Source organism: Amblyomma mixtum, chromosome 3 (assembly GCF_055824585.1).
Source record: "Amblyomma mixtum isolate Tamu chromosome 3, ASM5582458v1, whole genome shotgun sequence".
Lineage (NCBI taxonomy): Eukaryota > Metazoa > Arthropoda > Arachnida > Ixodida > Ixodidae > Amblyomma > Amblyomma mixtum.
Window position 1 is genome coordinate 133,709,375 of NC_143014.1, and position 16,820 is coordinate 133,726,194.

The 16,820-nt window shown below is 47.4% G+C and overlaps 1 long non-coding RNA gene across 1 annotated transcript; it reads right to left on the reverse strand.

Moving 5' to 3' along the window:
• Positions 1–3,125: 3,125 nt before the first annotated feature.
• On the reverse strand, positions 3,126–6,632 carry LOC149351990 (uncharacterized). The gene is made up of 2 exons (XR_016289516.1): positions 5,993–6,632; positions 3,126–3,292 (listed from the first exon to the last, which is right to left on the reverse strand). It is a non-coding gene; the product is annotated as an uncharacterized LOC149351990 (long non-coding RNA).
• Between the last annotated feature and the right edge of the window lie 10,188 nt (positions 6,633–16,820).

Consider the following 16,820-nt stretch of genomic DNA (forward strand, 5'->3'; position numbering starts at 1 on the left):
GGCAGCTCTCAACCTCCCTATAACTCCCTCTACCGCTAAGATATTTGCCACAGGCCTCTTTCATCCTCTCCGTTCTCTTCTCTCTGTCCATCGTGACTCGCAGCTTGCCCGCCTTTCCCTTACCCGTCAGGGTCAGTCCTGCACGCCGTCGTCATGCGTCCGCGCAGCACCATTCCCCTCTCTTTGATACCCAGGGTGTAGCCTACACGGATGCCTCCTTCGTGGCTCCTCGAGGTTCCTGCGGCTACGCCCTGTACCATCGCCACCTCCCCGCTCCTGAAACCCACACCAGCGGGCCGTATCTACACCCTCCGGATGCACTGTCTCTCGAGGTCCTCGCCATTGCACATGCCCTTCAGTCATTTGCTCTCCTTCCCTCTCTTCAAGAGTACACAGTCTATTCAGACTCACAAGCCGCTATACACCACATACAGAAACGCACCCTAACCCCTTCTCTCCAACAGGAGGTCGAACGAGCGGTCTCCGCATTGCAGCCTTCCATCGTTTTCCTCCGCTGGGTCCCTGGGCATTCAGGGATTGACGGCAATGAGCTGGCCCATCAGCTCGCCCGAGACACACTTTTCCGGGCACCGTTGATCCCCTGGCCCAAGCCCTCGGAGCACGGTGGGAGACTCACCTTTCGCCGCACCATAAAAGAGGTCTACCTCGTGCTCCGCCTACACAAACGCCTTTACCCTCCCCCTCATCCATCGCTCACGGTGCCGGAGGCTCGATCGCCTTCTTCAGCACATCCAAATGAATGCAGTTATCACCCCGTCTCGCCTCTTTCTCTATCGCTATCGATCAGACCCTTCCTGTCCCAACTGCCCCTGTATCTATGCGGTCCTGGCCCATTGCCTCTTCTATTGCCCGGCTGCTCAGCAGTCGGGTTCCTACCCCCCACCTTCTATATCCATCACCACCTGGCTCGACTGGCTTGGCGCTGAAAGGGAGGAAGAACAGCGACTTCTGGTCGGCCAGTTGGTCGACATGCTCGGCCTGTAAATTATGGCCGAATAAAGGTCTTGTACTACTCCTACTACTACTTTCCACTATGGAGATTTCAGAGGATTCTCTCTTTCTACCGCGAGCTTCGCGAACATTCTCCTTTTCCCACGGGTGCGAGTTGTTTCATCCACTCATGCACAGTAGACGGGCGGACAAAAATTCGTACAAAGCGCATCTCTCGCATGTCCCTTCCCTGTACATGTGAGCTGAGGTTGAGTCGTACTAACGAGCGGTCATTCTTCTTGTCTGCAGCTAGCGTGGCAATGTCTTGTTGAACGCGCCTCAAGCTGTCAACGAGCGCCGCCACAGTCACCCTACGCTTTGAGCCGCGGCGCCGCAGACATGGGACAAAAGTCACGTGACACGACGCGGATTACGATGGATCGTCGCCGCCCGCGTGCGCCCACCCAAGCCCACCTCGCCGCAAGAACGTGCACAGTGGGATGTGACCTGACGTATACGTTCCCGGAGAGGGCTTGACCTTTACCGTATTCTCCAAATCCTCCGCTGTCGGCTCCCCTTATCCCGCTGGGTAGCGACTATGACTCATCCCCTTCTCTGCCCTTGGGCGGAGGCCAGAAAAAAAGAAACTCAAGGGGCATTCTTTTTCGCGAACACAGAGACGCTTCAAACATGCATAGAACCGCGAACTTCACTATAATGTTTATATTTTTAAACGCTGAATACAAAAATCGTAGATGATGATGTTTTGCTGGACAGGGCAGCGTGTGAAGGCTCAGTGAATGTAGCAGTTCGATGGGAGAGTGTCTGCGTCGCTAACAGTTGTAGATGAATCACATGGTATTTCTTTGCACAATTTCAACCATTGTATAGTTATCTTTAGTGAAATGGAACCAGACAATGTCAGCATATTTTAGGACAGGGCGGGTAAATATGACAGTCTAGAACACGACCTAGTAGGTCGTGGTCTAGAAGTTTTGTATCGCGCGTCGAATGACTAGCTAGTTGCACTTGGCACATGCAGAGTCCACTTTAACTCAGATGTTATCAGAACACTCCAGTAGCGATATTCAAAGACAGCTTGAAAGTTAACATTATACAATCAGTACACGTAACCTAATTTTGTTTTTTCCTTGTAATGAACAAATTGTCATCTGCCACTTATTACTCCATTTAGTAACTCTTCTCAAAGCGCTATTTAGTTGAACATGGTCATAGGTGTCCTTTACTTCACTGTACAGCACGCATTCATCAACGAATAGTCGTACTTTAACATAATTTTCATTACATGTACCATTCATATACACGAGGAATAGCAACGGAGCTAAAACTACCTTGAGGAACCCCTGAAAGAACTGGAAGAGTTTCCAAGGCATGGGCACCATAATGTGACAGCAGTCTGGCAAATAATTCTTTATACAACGTATTTAGCATCATCGCCAAACATGTTTACGAGTTTAAATTGAAGTTTAACATGACCGGCTAGATTAGAGGCCTTAGAGTGGTACAAAAATTACATCAATTCGTGATTGAATATTGAGGCATGTGCAGAGTCGTGAATAATTTTTAGTAGCTGTGTACCCTTATAAAAATTTCTATAGAAAGTCCATAGACTGTCTATAGACTTTAGTCTATGAAGTCTATAGACTGTCTATAGACAAATCCTTTAGACTGGTCTATAGACAGTCTAGATTTATGGCCATACACTTTTAGTAGACTTTTGTCTATAGACAGTCTATAGACAAATGTCTACTGAAAGTCTATAGGTCTATAGGAAGTCTATAGACACATGTCTATAGACAGTCTATAGACGATCTATAGACTTACGGTCATACATTTCCTATAGAGTTGTCTATAGACACTTGTCTATAGACGGACTATAGACGACCTATATACTTATGGCTATGGACTTCCTGTAGATTACTGTCTATAGACAGTCTACAGACAAAAGTCTACTGGTCCAGTAGACATATGTCTATAGACTGTCTATAGACATTCCATAGGTGTGTGGCCTGGCAGTGCTGTAGACCTTTGTCTATAGACAGTCTATAGACCTCTGTCTACTAAACTATGAGTAGACCATTATCTATAAACTGCCTATAGACAGTCTACAACCACTGAAAAAAGTCACCAGAGTTCACAAATGACAATCAATATACTTACAAATTTAGTTTTATTTCCAAGCTATCCAGGCCGGGAATATGCAATACATGGACCATAAGAATGCACAATAACATAAATGTTGAAAGTAACAGTCCCGCTAGTTTCCTCAGAAGCATTCTTGCGGCCTGTTGTCTGCAGTCAATCATCCGGGCATGTTCACCTGTACAGCACAAAGGAAAAAAATAACAGAGGAACCCCAAAAAAATTCCCATACCATCTCTACACATGTGCTTTACAATGAAAGGCATATCCTGGCTATGCCATTCTAGAAAGGCAATCTTGATCTTTTGGTTTGGTTTTATGGGGTTCAAAGACCCAAGGCGATACAGGCTACAAGACGCTGAAGTGAAAGGCTGCGGAATAATTTCGGCCAACTCTGCAGAGTACACAGGCCTTTAGCATTTTGCCTCTATTAAAATGCGACCGCATAGGCCGGAATCGAACCTGCATCTTTCAGGTCGCCAGACGAACATGATAGCCACTGAGCTATCACGCCGGCGCAATCATTTCACTTATAATCATTTCAGTTATAAGACAGATTATAAGTGTCTTCAGAAAACATTGTAACAAAGACCCGTAATCCCTGGAGCACTCTACTCTGAATCCAGTACTGATACTGATTTCTGTATGGCAATCCTTATACATTATTTGTAACAGAAGACATTGAACAATTGTGCCACATATCTGCATTGACTCGCAAGGAGGTGTTAAGAATGCCACCTCCATAAAATACAGATTCAGCGCACCTTACACAGGGATCCAAAAAGAAGAATATTGCAGCATTTATTCTTATAACCGCTATAGAAGAAGAGCTTCAAAATACCCTGCGTGAAGCCTGGTATACCCGGCCAAATTTTTAACTGGCTCTGGTGTTGCATCGCTAAATGCACCTTGTAAAAAAGGTGCCTTTTAGCTACACTGCTAGCATATTCATGCTGTAATTTGACGAGTGAAATGTCATTTCGTGGTTCCTTTTTGTCCATATAATGTTTGAGTGCAGCACTTGGGTGTTTAGATCAACGTTATCAGAAATATTCGTCTGCCACTACAACAGTTGAAACAAGCGGCAGACGCAGCAATGAATCTGGTCCATATGGCCTCATCCTCTGGGTAAACTACCACTCCTTTCATGGCGGACAAGTCGTTTACCTAGAGTAAGTGCAAATGCGCCACCAGAACCATTGGTGCGTATTCCGCTTGTTTCGGCTGTTCGTAGCAGCAGACGATGAATATTTCTGATAACTTTGATCGAAACACGCAAGTACTCCACTCAAACGTTATATTAACAAAAAGAAACTATGAAATGCCATCTCACGTGTCAAATTACAACATGAATATGCCAGCAGTGTAGCCAAAAGGCACCTTTTTTACAAGGTTCATTTATCGATGCAACACCAGAGCCAGTTAAAGATTTGGCCGGGTGTACGTAAGCCGATACTCAAACGGGCACAAGCTATACAAAACCAGCAGGCAGAAGCGACCAGTTCACCACAGATTTGCGCCTATAACTTGAAGCACAAAGATGGAACAGCATACTCATACATCTGCGCGTGCTCTTAGAAACAAGCGGGTTGCAGCGCTTCCATGCCGCGCTCATTATTCAGAAAACCCATACTGCACACAGAGGCTGCAGCTGCGCCGTTTCAAAAGCAGTCGCGAGTTTAAGACAACAAATTACTGTCACGATAAAATACCGTCTGAAATTCAATTAGTTTTTCCTTCAAGTGCAGCCCCAACAGCGCCGTAAAGAGGTGTGTTTCTTACATGGAGGTAGCCTAACCCAACGCTGCTAGAAAAATCAACGAAAGCATTGAACGCGCTCAAAGTAGGAAGTATTTAAATGAAACAATTAACGCTTTCAACAGGTGCAGCTATAATAACACGAGAGCTTAATTTAATTTTAGGCGCAAATAAGCGGCGAATTACATCGGCGCTTTCGTAAGTTAGCAGTCTGAAATCAGAAACACATACTTTGCCTCTCGCGCAAATGGTATTAGAGAAATCTGTGCACGCGTGAGCGGGATCATGAACGAACCACTCGGAAAGAAATGTAAGCCACCTCTTGTCGAGCCAACCTTTACCCAGCTTTCAAAATGAAGTGCCCGCAGGCGAGCGGGGGCGGCCAACGGCTCTGATGACAGACATGGAGGAATCCGTACGTGTGCAACGACGGGGAGACGGGATGGAGCTCGTGGGTTCTTCGCGGTGTTTGAGCACGCCGGCCAATCGCGCGGGCAATGAATTTTATACCATCACACTAAAAGCATTCCTTCAGCGCTGCTTAACTACAACTTTGACAAACGTCTCGCGCTCCAATCTGTAGCGTTACAAGACACCTTTGCTGAAACGTCGGCGCCCACGACGCGCACCGAGCGAGCGTCCATACGTAGGAAGGAAATGCACACCTCAAAAAGAACAGCACTCCAAGGTCCAGACAGGCGATAACACAAAGATTAGAAAATAAATGTAATCCACCACAGAACGAGAGTGTATGTAAGTACGTTTTCGGAGGTTCAAAGTAAATTGAGCTCACACGGCGCTAACTACCGCACAGTTCCATTTCGGCCGTCATTCACAGGCTAAACGACATTTCTGGCCGCACGTCTACCTTGAAACACGAAAACTCTAGTAGACAGCTCGCGAGGAGCGGCTTATCATCAAGGGCATCGCACAGACTGCCTTTCCGCGCGTTAGTAACAGCGGCACAGAGATAAGCGGCATTAGTCGAGAACCCGATGGCTTCCGCCTTAGAAACGAAGATAGGACGTTTGTCACTGCGCACATAATCTGTTCTGCACACACAGCTCTGCTTAGAGTGTTTAGGAGACCAAATGAATAAAATATAAACGTATAGACTTACCGTAAGCGGACGATGCAGCTGGATTTTGAAGAAAACGTAATCCGCGAAAAAAACGCCGACACCACCAATGCAGCCACGCACAGGGTTGTTTGCAGCCCGAATGATTTTCCGCCGTCTCGTGGTAAAACGGTAAAACGTGAAACAGAAACCCATTTCACGGTCGTATCTTTATCGCTCGCACTCTTTCCGTGTGGAGCTTGATCTGATCCAAGACCACAGAACGTAACTGGTTTATAAGCGTGAATTCTTCGCATACCCTCTAAAAACCTTATTGTTTTCGTGAAAAAAGAACCGAAATCTAACTGCTTGACTGTATACGCGCCGCATCTCCCACCGAATAGTATGTGGTACAATTCTCAAATAATAATTATAATGTTGCATAGCATAACGTCTTTTTTGCGTGTGTTCGTGTTTAGAAAACTGATATGCTCGACATCAGCGTGTCATCGGCTCCGAAGCAACAGGTGCAAGGGTAGGAACGAAAAAATACTGCCTTTCTGATTGTTGCGTCGGTGAACTTATTCACGTGAATACAAACTGCAAAGGTATAAATGGGAGATGTTAATCGCACAGAGGACCAGGCTCTTTGAGACTATTCTGAGGTGTTTCTAAGCGATGGGCGCTTCCTTGAATTCTCACACCCGTCCTTCCCCCCCTTTATTTTCAGGACGTTTTAAAGAGAAATGTAGAAGCGTTGATGAAATGTGTCTGATTTCAGCGCGTTGGACAGTAACGATCGAAAGATGGAATGGAACTGTGTCGAGCGATTCCTTTAAAGGGTCCCTGAAAGGTGTGTCTGAGGTTGGCAAACAAATACTTGCATTATGTAGAGCGTAGGCCACTGAACGTTCATGCCGCGTACAATACATCAAAGGCGAGTAGATAATTTACAATACATTTTCAAAAACTACCTCTCCCGAGCCTCGCGGCGACCAGCGGCGGTGAACTTCCGCCCGAATCCGTACTCATTACGTCAGTTTGTACTCTTTACGTCACAAGTGCTGGTCTATGATTGGTTCGCGGTGCCAACGTGAAATCACGCATTTAACAAACTAGAAGCTCTAGATACTTCACACTCTTACTCTTTTCGGAAACATTTCGCATTTCAGCAAGCAGAGTTGTCGTTTATATGCATGTTTACGCAGTTATTGTGTGTTCGGTGTCAGAAATTAGTACTGCACTTCCGGTTTACAGTGTTTTCGTCTGCTCGTGCCGCTTGTGTCACTCCGCCGGCGCCGCCGTCGAACCGAATCGAGAATCGAGGTGCGATTTGGAGTCACCGCACTACTGATTTCTGTCGCGACCTCCGTCGCATGCGCAATCAAAATGGACCGGCCGTGCTGTGTCGTTGGTTGCAAAGCCAGGGTTCGGCAAGATGTTGCCCTTCGGCACTGTCTGCCGAAAGATGGAAGTGAGCGAGCCGTCGTCGTCGTCAGGATTCAGCGCTCGATTTCTGAACGGCGTGTCCTTAAAAGCTTGGCCGACGCGCTGCACCGATCGTCGCTTGCGAACTGCCGCCCCACTACAAGCAGGGAGACACGGAGCGGTGAGCATCGCTGCGCCGCCCTACCCAAGCTCCGCTCACAACCGGTGTCGCACTTCGCCGCCGTGCAGCAATGCCTGAGCGCTGCTTGGGATGGTGTACAAATATCACAAGGCAAGATCGCCTTGTTATCAGAAATACTTCTCGAGCAGCGACAAAGCACGCCTGCTTATGTTGCGAGCTTTCGGCAACGGCACCGCTCGCGGGCGCTCAGGGCGACGAGCTCTGCTGCTGCCTGGCTGCCGTGGTCGTCGCTAGGCCTATTGCCTCTTTGGCATCGAAGCTGCAGCGGCCGGCGCTTCGGAAGTCGCCTGAGCTATAATACAAGGCTTACTCTACACATCGCTTTGCAGTCAACAGCATCATCTCACAATAAAATAATAGTATGGTCACTTTCCGCGACTCCTTCTGCAGCGAAGCGAGCGGGCGCCAGGCGAGCCGGACCCCACGTCGGGCCAGCGGCAGCTGCGAGACGGTTGTGGCAAGAAATTTGCTCGTATCACAGTCGTTACATTTACCAGCAGCTCAGTATTGGTCAGCGATCCTCAAAAATGACACATTTTTCACATTTATTATCCCAGGGTTTATTATTTACGTCAAGAACACACTTTAGCTCGTTTTTATGTCGCCGGCAGACGGGATCCAGGCTGGCCGGCATGCTCGGCGTACATCACGTTCGCACAAGAAAATGCAAAACAGCCATGATACCAGCGAGGATGCTTCCTAGATTCGAGCAACGAAAATATGTCTGTGCAAAAGTGGATCTTTCGGCAACGACACCGCCTGCGGCAACACCGCGCGACGAACTGCGCGCTGGTCCCAGGCTGCCCTAGTCGTCGCTAGGCCTATCTGGTTTCGCATTGAAACCGCTGCTGACGGCGCTTCGGAAGTTGCCTGCGCTATAATTAAAGGCCTACTATTCACATCGCTTTACTGCGAACTCGTCCCATAATAAAAGATATGTTCGATTTCCACGATGCCTTCAGCAACGGAGCTAGCAGACGGTAGGCGAACCGCACCAAGTAGCAGCAGCACCAAGTCGGCTGTTGGATGAAATTTGCTTGTATCGCAGTCATCACTTTTACCAGCAACTCGGTATTGGCCAACGATCGTCAGAAATTATGCATTTTTGACATGCATCTATCCAAGGGCTTGCTATGGACGAGAACAAACAATACTAGCGCGTTTTTCAGTCGCCGGTGGCCGGCATCAAGGCTGGCAGGCCGGTCCGGCGTGGCTCGGCCCCGAGCGCCCTGAGCAGCGCGCTGTACGGCATCATGACGCTGCCGCTCTCCGCACTCGTATTGGCTCCCACTTCCCGTCGTTGCGTTTTCCGCGCGCGGCTTGTCGTAGACATCCAGCAGGTTGGACGCAGGCGACGAGCTGCGATCGGTTGTTACGACGTCATTCACAACGGCGCGCCGCAGCGAATCGCACACACTTTTCGCACATGTGTCCCCGCTTTAAGGCTGAAATCCCATTTCGGCACTCATCCGCAAAAGTCGTTCCTTCAGCTCGGGGTCTATAGTACGAGAGAAGCCGCAGCGACGGTTGCGAGACACAGGTGAACATAGCAGACAGCGGGAAAGCGAGCGAGCGAGCGAGCGAAAGAGCGCGTCAACCGGCAGTAAACAAACCGATCTCGTCGATGACGTATTTGTGGGCGGAGCATGGTCCCGGCCTGTAATCTTTATTTTTTTATGGTTCGCTCCGGTGTACGAGTTGAGAGGGAAAAGGCTGGTGGTCATTTTTAATAGCCATTATCTCTGGTTCCGCACAAGGTAGATCAAAAATTTTTGCGGTAGGATGATGGATCGTTCAATGTCTATCAATACTTCGACTTCTCTTTGCCTACATGGACACCGTTTCAGGGACCCTTTAAGGGACAGCGTATTCATTCGATGTAGTACAGTTTGCGGCGCCCTTACTTCAAGAACGGCTGCCTTTCCGCGGCTTACTTGTTAGCATTAAATATTTAATTGTATTGACAATATACGTCACGATATAACGAAAAGGAGCTTGTCAAGGCTCCTGAAAATATACAGGTGGGTGTTGTAATGTCCTCACGCAATACTTTTTTAATTTCCGTAATAGCGAAGGAGGTGGAGGACTCCCGACATAGTTGCGGTCACCAGATGCAGGTCCCCGCAGCATGCAGTGCAAAAAGAAATTGACATTGTTCTATACTTAGTCGAAAGTCAGTGTATCGAACATTGTTAGATAAAATTAGGATTGTTATAGACTGGTCTATAGACAGCAGACTATCTATAGTGTACAGTGCATAGACGAAAGGAAATTGAGGTATTTGTAGACTGTAGTCTATAGAGAGTCTATAGACCGACTATAGACGAAAGAAAATTGAAGCAGCTATAGACCGTAGTCTATAGAGAGTCTATAGACCGTCTACAGACGAAAGCAAATTGAGGCTATAGACCTTAGTCAATAGACAGTCTATAGACCATCTATAGACGAAAGAAAATTGAGCCAGCTATAGACTTTAGTCTATAGAACGTCTATAGACAAAAGGAAATTGAGGCAACTATAGACCTTGGTCTATAGAGAGTCTATAGACCGTCTATAGACAAAAGGAAATTGTGACAGCTATAGACCTTAGTCTATATCGAGTCTATAGACCGTCTATAGACAAAAGGAAATTGAAGCAATTATAGACTTTAGTCTATAGAGAGTCTATAGACAAAAGGAAATTGAGGCAGCTATAGACCTTAGGCTATAGCGAGTCTATAGACTGTCTATATACGAAAGGAAATTGAGGTAGTTATAGACCTAAGTCTATAGGGAGTCTATAGATCGTCTATAGACGAAAGGAAATTGAGACAGCTATAGACCTTAGTCTATAGGGAGTCTATAGACCGTCTATAGACGAAAGGAAATTGAGACAGCTATAGACCTTAGTCTATAGATAGTCTATAGCTCGTCTATAGACAAAAGGAAATTGAGGTAGTTATAGACTTAAGTCTATAGAGAATCTATAGACCGTCTATAGACTAAAGGAAATTGAGGCTGCTATAGACTTTAGTCTATAGAGAGTCTATAGACAGTCTATGGACAAAAGGAAATTGAGACAGCTATAGACTTTAGTCTATAGATTTTCTATAGACAAAAGTAAAAGTCTATAGGATGTCTATAGAGTCTATAAAAAGTCTATAGAAAGTCTATAGACCATTTTTATAAGGGTAGCAGTTTACTGGCCGCTTCGCAATCGAAGTTGCGTTCTATGGAGTACGTTATTGGCTCCAATAACACTTGCCATATACTCCTTGCTCCAGTAATTTGCAGTACGTACTACAACCGCGCTCAGTATGAATTGCAGTGTGTCGCAAAATGCCGCAGAGAGCTGCGGGGTAAGCTCAAAGCGCCGACAGTGACGCGCCCGATAACAAAAAGGAGACGGTTCTGTCATTCAAAAAATGCGCGTCACCCCTTTTTTTTCTGTTACGCTCTATGGGAGTTATTCTTGCAATACGCCAAAAGGGCTAGCAACAGGGGTAGCTTTCCAGCACTAGCATGTCAACCGTAACCGTCAGAGCTGTGACCCCCAACCCACGGTGCGGTGAGCCGCCACCACGGCGGGTTCGGGCCAGGGACAAACACGAGCCGTCTACTCGGAAGAGCAAACCAACCGCAGTAACGAAGGAGCGTTTCACTCGCGTACGGGGGTAAAAGCACTCGAAAAGGGGGAGGAATGTTCCGCTCACCTGGTGTGGCTCCTCGCTCGCAGCCCGCGGCAGTCAAGTCGCAGACGATGGCCGGAGCAACGTTTATAGATAGGCCGCACGGTACGGGGACGGCAGCGGTCTCCGTGGCAGACATCTGACCCGAGCATGTGCACGACTCCTGCCTGAAGCGAGCCTCGGGAGAAACTCGCCTCCTCCCGGGCTGTGGAGAGGACGTCTCTCAGTGCTAACAGGGGAAAGAGGAAAAGTCTCCGTGGCGGCGTTGCCGCGGAGCGGGAGAGGAAGCGGGGGCGGCATGAGAGCCTTCCCCTCGGAAACCTCCCGCACGGCGCGCGCACAACATCGTGCATCCCCGCAGCTCTTACCTCACTGATCGAAAACATGCTGTTTTCTGCGATGGACATGGATCCAGACTTGTGGTGTGTGGTGCGCCCTAGGGCAGCCTTTTAGGTCCTTTTCTCTTAACGTACATATTATAAATGACTTACGGCTTCCATCCGGCCTACCAAGACGTGAGGCAACTTTGCTGTGTCGCCTGTGGCTTAATGTCGCATTCACAAACCACTTTTCTGCGGTGATCGGCATGTCTGATAACGCTGCGTGTGACATTTGTGGCCGTGGTGATACCGTATCTCACATTCTTTGTGAATGCCAAGCGTGGAGTTCTGCAAGACATTCTCTACGCCGTGTGCTGGAACTTATCGATTCACGCCCGCTAACGGAGTTCCAAGATTCTTGAGCACTGGCCGCGGCGATCGTCGGCGGTGAGGGCCTGCCAGGCCCTCATGCGGTTCTTTAGAGTTTCCGGACTGCACGACAGGCTGTCACTTTGCGCAAGCCTTTTCGCCTTCTGCTTTTTCTTATCTCTCCCTTTTCTCCCTCACCTATATATCTCCTCATTCCTTTCTCCCACTTTACGGTAGCAGACTGGTTTCATCTACCGGTTAAGCTCCCCGCCTTTCCTTCTCCTCTTCCTCCTCCTCCTTAAAGGACTTTCTAAACACTGCCAATAACATGAAATACATTCCGGACAAAGCTGACAGTAGTATTTTTCGCCCAAGCTCCTCTACAGACGAGTTACTAAATCGCGGCATTTCTGTCGTTCAAACATTTTATACGTGCACGGTCCTCTCATAATGGGTTGTCTGTTAATGACACTAAATCAAAATCCGCTTTTTTGAGACCCAAGAATCTCAAAATTAACTCAAACCGAGACCTCTTACTTCCCAACCTCAAAAGTGAACTCATGAACAGCTTCAACTCACGAGGCGGCGTAGTAGTAGAGTGGGCATGTAACACATCTTGTTGAGAAAACAGCACCTACCGCTAGTTTTTCTTTTTTTGCTCGCTACAGCACTGAATTTCCCCCGTATCTGAAGCTAATGATTTATCATGCGCTATTTAAATCACACACCAACTAATGCCACTTAGCTTGGGTCACTGCATCTGAAACCAATGTTCAGAAAATTAATTCTTCAAAGGAAAGCTATCAGGCTTTTCGCAGGTGCTATTTTACTGCCTATATGGCTCAGTTGTTCATCCAGTGTGAAGTAATTCGTGTAAATGTTTTTCTTCAGTATTTTTTGTTATACTAACTAAAATTTCTTCACCATTAATAAGTAATTATTTCCTTAATATTGCAATATAACGTATAGAAAACGTATATCCAAACCCGGCCCCCTGAAAGATCGTCATTTGCATGCACCAGAATCAATTATGGTAAGCAAAGGCTTAATATCCTTACATCTGATATTCTTAACAGCTACGCATCCAAAGTGCATAACCTGCTTAGTGTGTACAACCCCCAGTGACATGATTTCAAATTGTATTTTTTGACCAGAGTTTCATAACTTCTTCTAATTATGCAATGTATATGTGCACCCTATTATTCTGTTCGCGTTACTAAAGGCCACCAGTGTGTGACCTGCCTCCGCTGCATGTATTTATCATTTCTGTCGTGTCCGTTGACCAAGCGACGCAAGGCCGCTCCAGCAGCCCTTGTCGTCAGTGTTAATACTTTGAGTTGGTTCCGGGCGTGGGAGCCCCGCATGCGAGGAACCTCTCAACACAGTTCCTGGGTGGAGATTGTAAAAGAAAGCACTCCCGGTGCTGTGTGAGTTCAGGCTGTCACGGTATGGTGCCTAGTCAGAGGGAATGGGGAATCCGTCAATCGACGGGGCTGCAGGGGTCAGTTGTCCTCGGGGAAGATGCCTGCTAGTTTCTTGGAAGCGGCCGGCTTTGCTTGTATGCGCGGAGGAGGCAAGGGCTGCCGGAGTGGCCTTGCGGCCTTTTGTCGCTTGGTCAACGGACGCGAGAATTTTTTTACGTGATTCCCGGAAAAGCCACAGGTATTTTCGAGCTTTTTTTTTTACCTTTTAGCGTATGCCTCAGAATAAAGCTTTACTCGTTTTTGTTTTTCTTTTTAAGGGATGACGTGGCGCCGGTTCCTGTAGGCACTGCTTCAACGCGCCCACTTGGATCCTCGCATTTCGTGAGCGAACAAGGAGACACTTCTGAGATTTCCCCGGGAACGCAGCACTTGGATGTAGAGAATTAGAAAGAAGGGGTGCTTAGTCATGAATGCACTTTCATGACCCTGCTGGAGGCAAGGCAGCGAGTGTGGCGCTGGGTCAACGCTCTTTATGACCCTCAGTAAGGGAGAGTAATGGGTTCTAGAGGCAGAGCCGTTGTGAATGTGCCTGGGCAGTGTATCAGGTTGGCCTCGGTGAACTTAAAGTCAAATGTAAATAGGCACCCTTCACCCGCCAGGCACCGCCACCGTCGACGCTGCGTTCAGCGCCCCCCGCGGCCAGTTCCTCGTCCCTGTCAGGAAGGCTCGCCCCGCGACTGCGAAGGGATGGCGTCTGCCAGCGGCGTGCCGCTTATTGTAGAGGCGGGATTTCGCCCTATTCATGAGGCTGAAAAATTCTTTCGAGGAGCAAACATCAGCAAAGTACGCCGCGGTGTCTCAGTGGCTATGGTGCTCGGCTGCTGGCCCGAAAGACGCGGGTTCGATTCCGGCTGCGGCGGTTGAATTTCTTTGGAGGAGAAATTCGAGGCCCGTGTACTGTGCGATGTCAGTGCACGTTAAAGAACCCCAGGTGGTCGAAATTTCCGGAGCCCTCCACTACGGCGTCTCTCATAGCCTTATACCCCTGTCACACTAGCAAATTTAATGTCATTCGAATCGAATGACATTAGCACCTAATGTCATTAAACGACTGCTACACGGGAACATGTAATGTCATTAGGTTCGAATGACATTCGCCATCGAATGAGTTAGGGGAACTCATTCGCATTCGATCTCGAACCGAATGCGTACTCTGGACACCAGATACACAGCAGGTACAAGCGACGCGAAAAATATAGTGTGCACACTGCCAAACTTAGAAAGTGCATTTATTTAGTTCTGCTAAAAAAAGTTAATGTTTGTGTGAATCTGTTCACACTAGAGGCTGTCGTGGATAGCTGTTACTCTCGGTCTCAGCAGCCTACCGCAGCGGCCGAGCGTGAAGCAGCGTCTTTCCCGCGACCGTCGGTCATTTTGGGATGCGTGATTCTTGTTGGTTGGCGTGCCATGTTCGTTAAGCTCAAAGGTACTTAAAGACGTAACTGAGCAGTTCACCTTTAAGAAGTCATTTCCAAGCTCCGCGCGTGTCCGCGCGCCGCCATGTCAGCCATTTTGTTTGTTTACATTTATCGGATTTCTGGTTGACTTTGTACTTTGCTTGGCTTTTGATGGCTAAAGTCTTGCAGAATGGCCGCAAATAATATTTTACGCTTATAATACGGCACACAAATGTTCTCACCCGCTTTTGAAACACTGCACAACAATTTCAAACATATTTTATGCGCGCTGATGTCGTTCAGTAGGACTATTTTTTTTCACGGATCGTCGATGCCGTCATTTTCGAATGACATTATTTTTTTCCGTGTAGCACCGAACGAGACCGAATGACATTCGATGCATCGAATGCCATTAGGTTCGAATGACATTAAATTTGCTAGTGTGACAGGGGTATTAGTCGCTTTGGGACGTTAAACCCCATAAACCAACCAACCATCAGCAAAGGAATGAAGCTTTTTGAAGCAGGACACGTGCACAACGTGAAACAGGTGGTGTCGTGCGACGGGAGCGAAGTGGCAGCCCGGTGCATTGCGCAGACAAGCATCACTGCGCCACGGAAAACCATCAAATTAACAGTAAGAAATATTTGTATATAATGTCTGTTAGCGCTGCGATCTTACTTTATTTTTTTATGTAGCTATCTTCCAGTAGACGCTAGGTGGCGGGGCGGATTGCACAAAATGGTGTTTTTCTTACTCCATTTCGGCACTGGTGGAGTATTTGGCACAATTAACTCCCTTTCTAGACTGGAGTAAATGCTGGTAAATCCTCATTTTAACTCCATTATTCCCTCATGGGAGTAAAACGGAGAACGGTCCACCGTTTTACTCCCCACTCATGGAGTAAATGTTTTCAAAAATGGAGTAAAAAGGGTGGCCGCCACCATTTTTACTCCCTTTTGGGTATATTTTTGTTTACAGTGTACGCCGTGTATGTATTAACAAGACTTACCTTGGCGCACCCTTCCTTCGCGATTGCAGAGCGGGGAGAGTGAGTTGTACCTGCGAAGGAATGGCTTGGTAGAGCTGCGATTAACTACCTTTATCGCGAAAGCAACAAATTGCAAAAATGTGCAGGCATTATGTGTGTCTACAGCGCTGCACCCTATTTTCTGTCCCCAGAACCGGCTTGGCTGCCATGGTGAAGTGGTTTTCGCTACGCAAATAAGCTACCTCTCACAGTTTTGCAAACGCTCAATGCCGCTTCGAAGGAAAACCTACGTACATACATCGGCAAACTTCTTTTGTGACGCAGTTTCGTCACCGCCACTTGGTGGAGAGTCGGCGTCAGGTGAAACTGCATTCAGTGGGCGAAGATCATCGTCGATCTGCTGATCATGCTTTCTGCTCTCTCTTTCCTTTCGCCTGCAAATATTATGCAACAAAACTAAGCGGAAGTGCAAAAAGAAAAGAAATCAAGGTCAGTCGTCAAACGAACAGACGTTTGGCTCACCGCCGCCAGCACAATGTATTAAAACAACTAAGCTCTCGACCAGGCGGAGCAAAAAAAAAAAAGTATTGTGACACGCCGCTCTTAAAGGGGAATAAATACAGCAGCGTAGTACATTTAAAATGGTCTAAGAGATGTGCAGCAAGAGGACAGGAATGGAGATGTTCGAGATTGTGGCGAACACATATGATAGTTTTATAAGCGCACCTGCATGCATCCATGTGCCTGCTGTCGTTTTTCAGACCAATTACGCGTTCTTGGAGAAAATATCTAGCCCCGAAAACACGACAACAAATATACATTAATGAACCCGAAGTTGATACATTTGTCAGCATACCTGTCATAACGTTCGGACGAACCACTTGTGCTTGCTCTTTTGTAGGCTGATGGGAAGATACTTGGGTCGTAGGACGGGTGCCCTTCTTCATTCGATTTAGCATTTCTTACAAAATGCCTGCTGCATATTTTGGATTTTCCCGAAGGCATCCAATCTGTATTATCTTCGCTGCATAG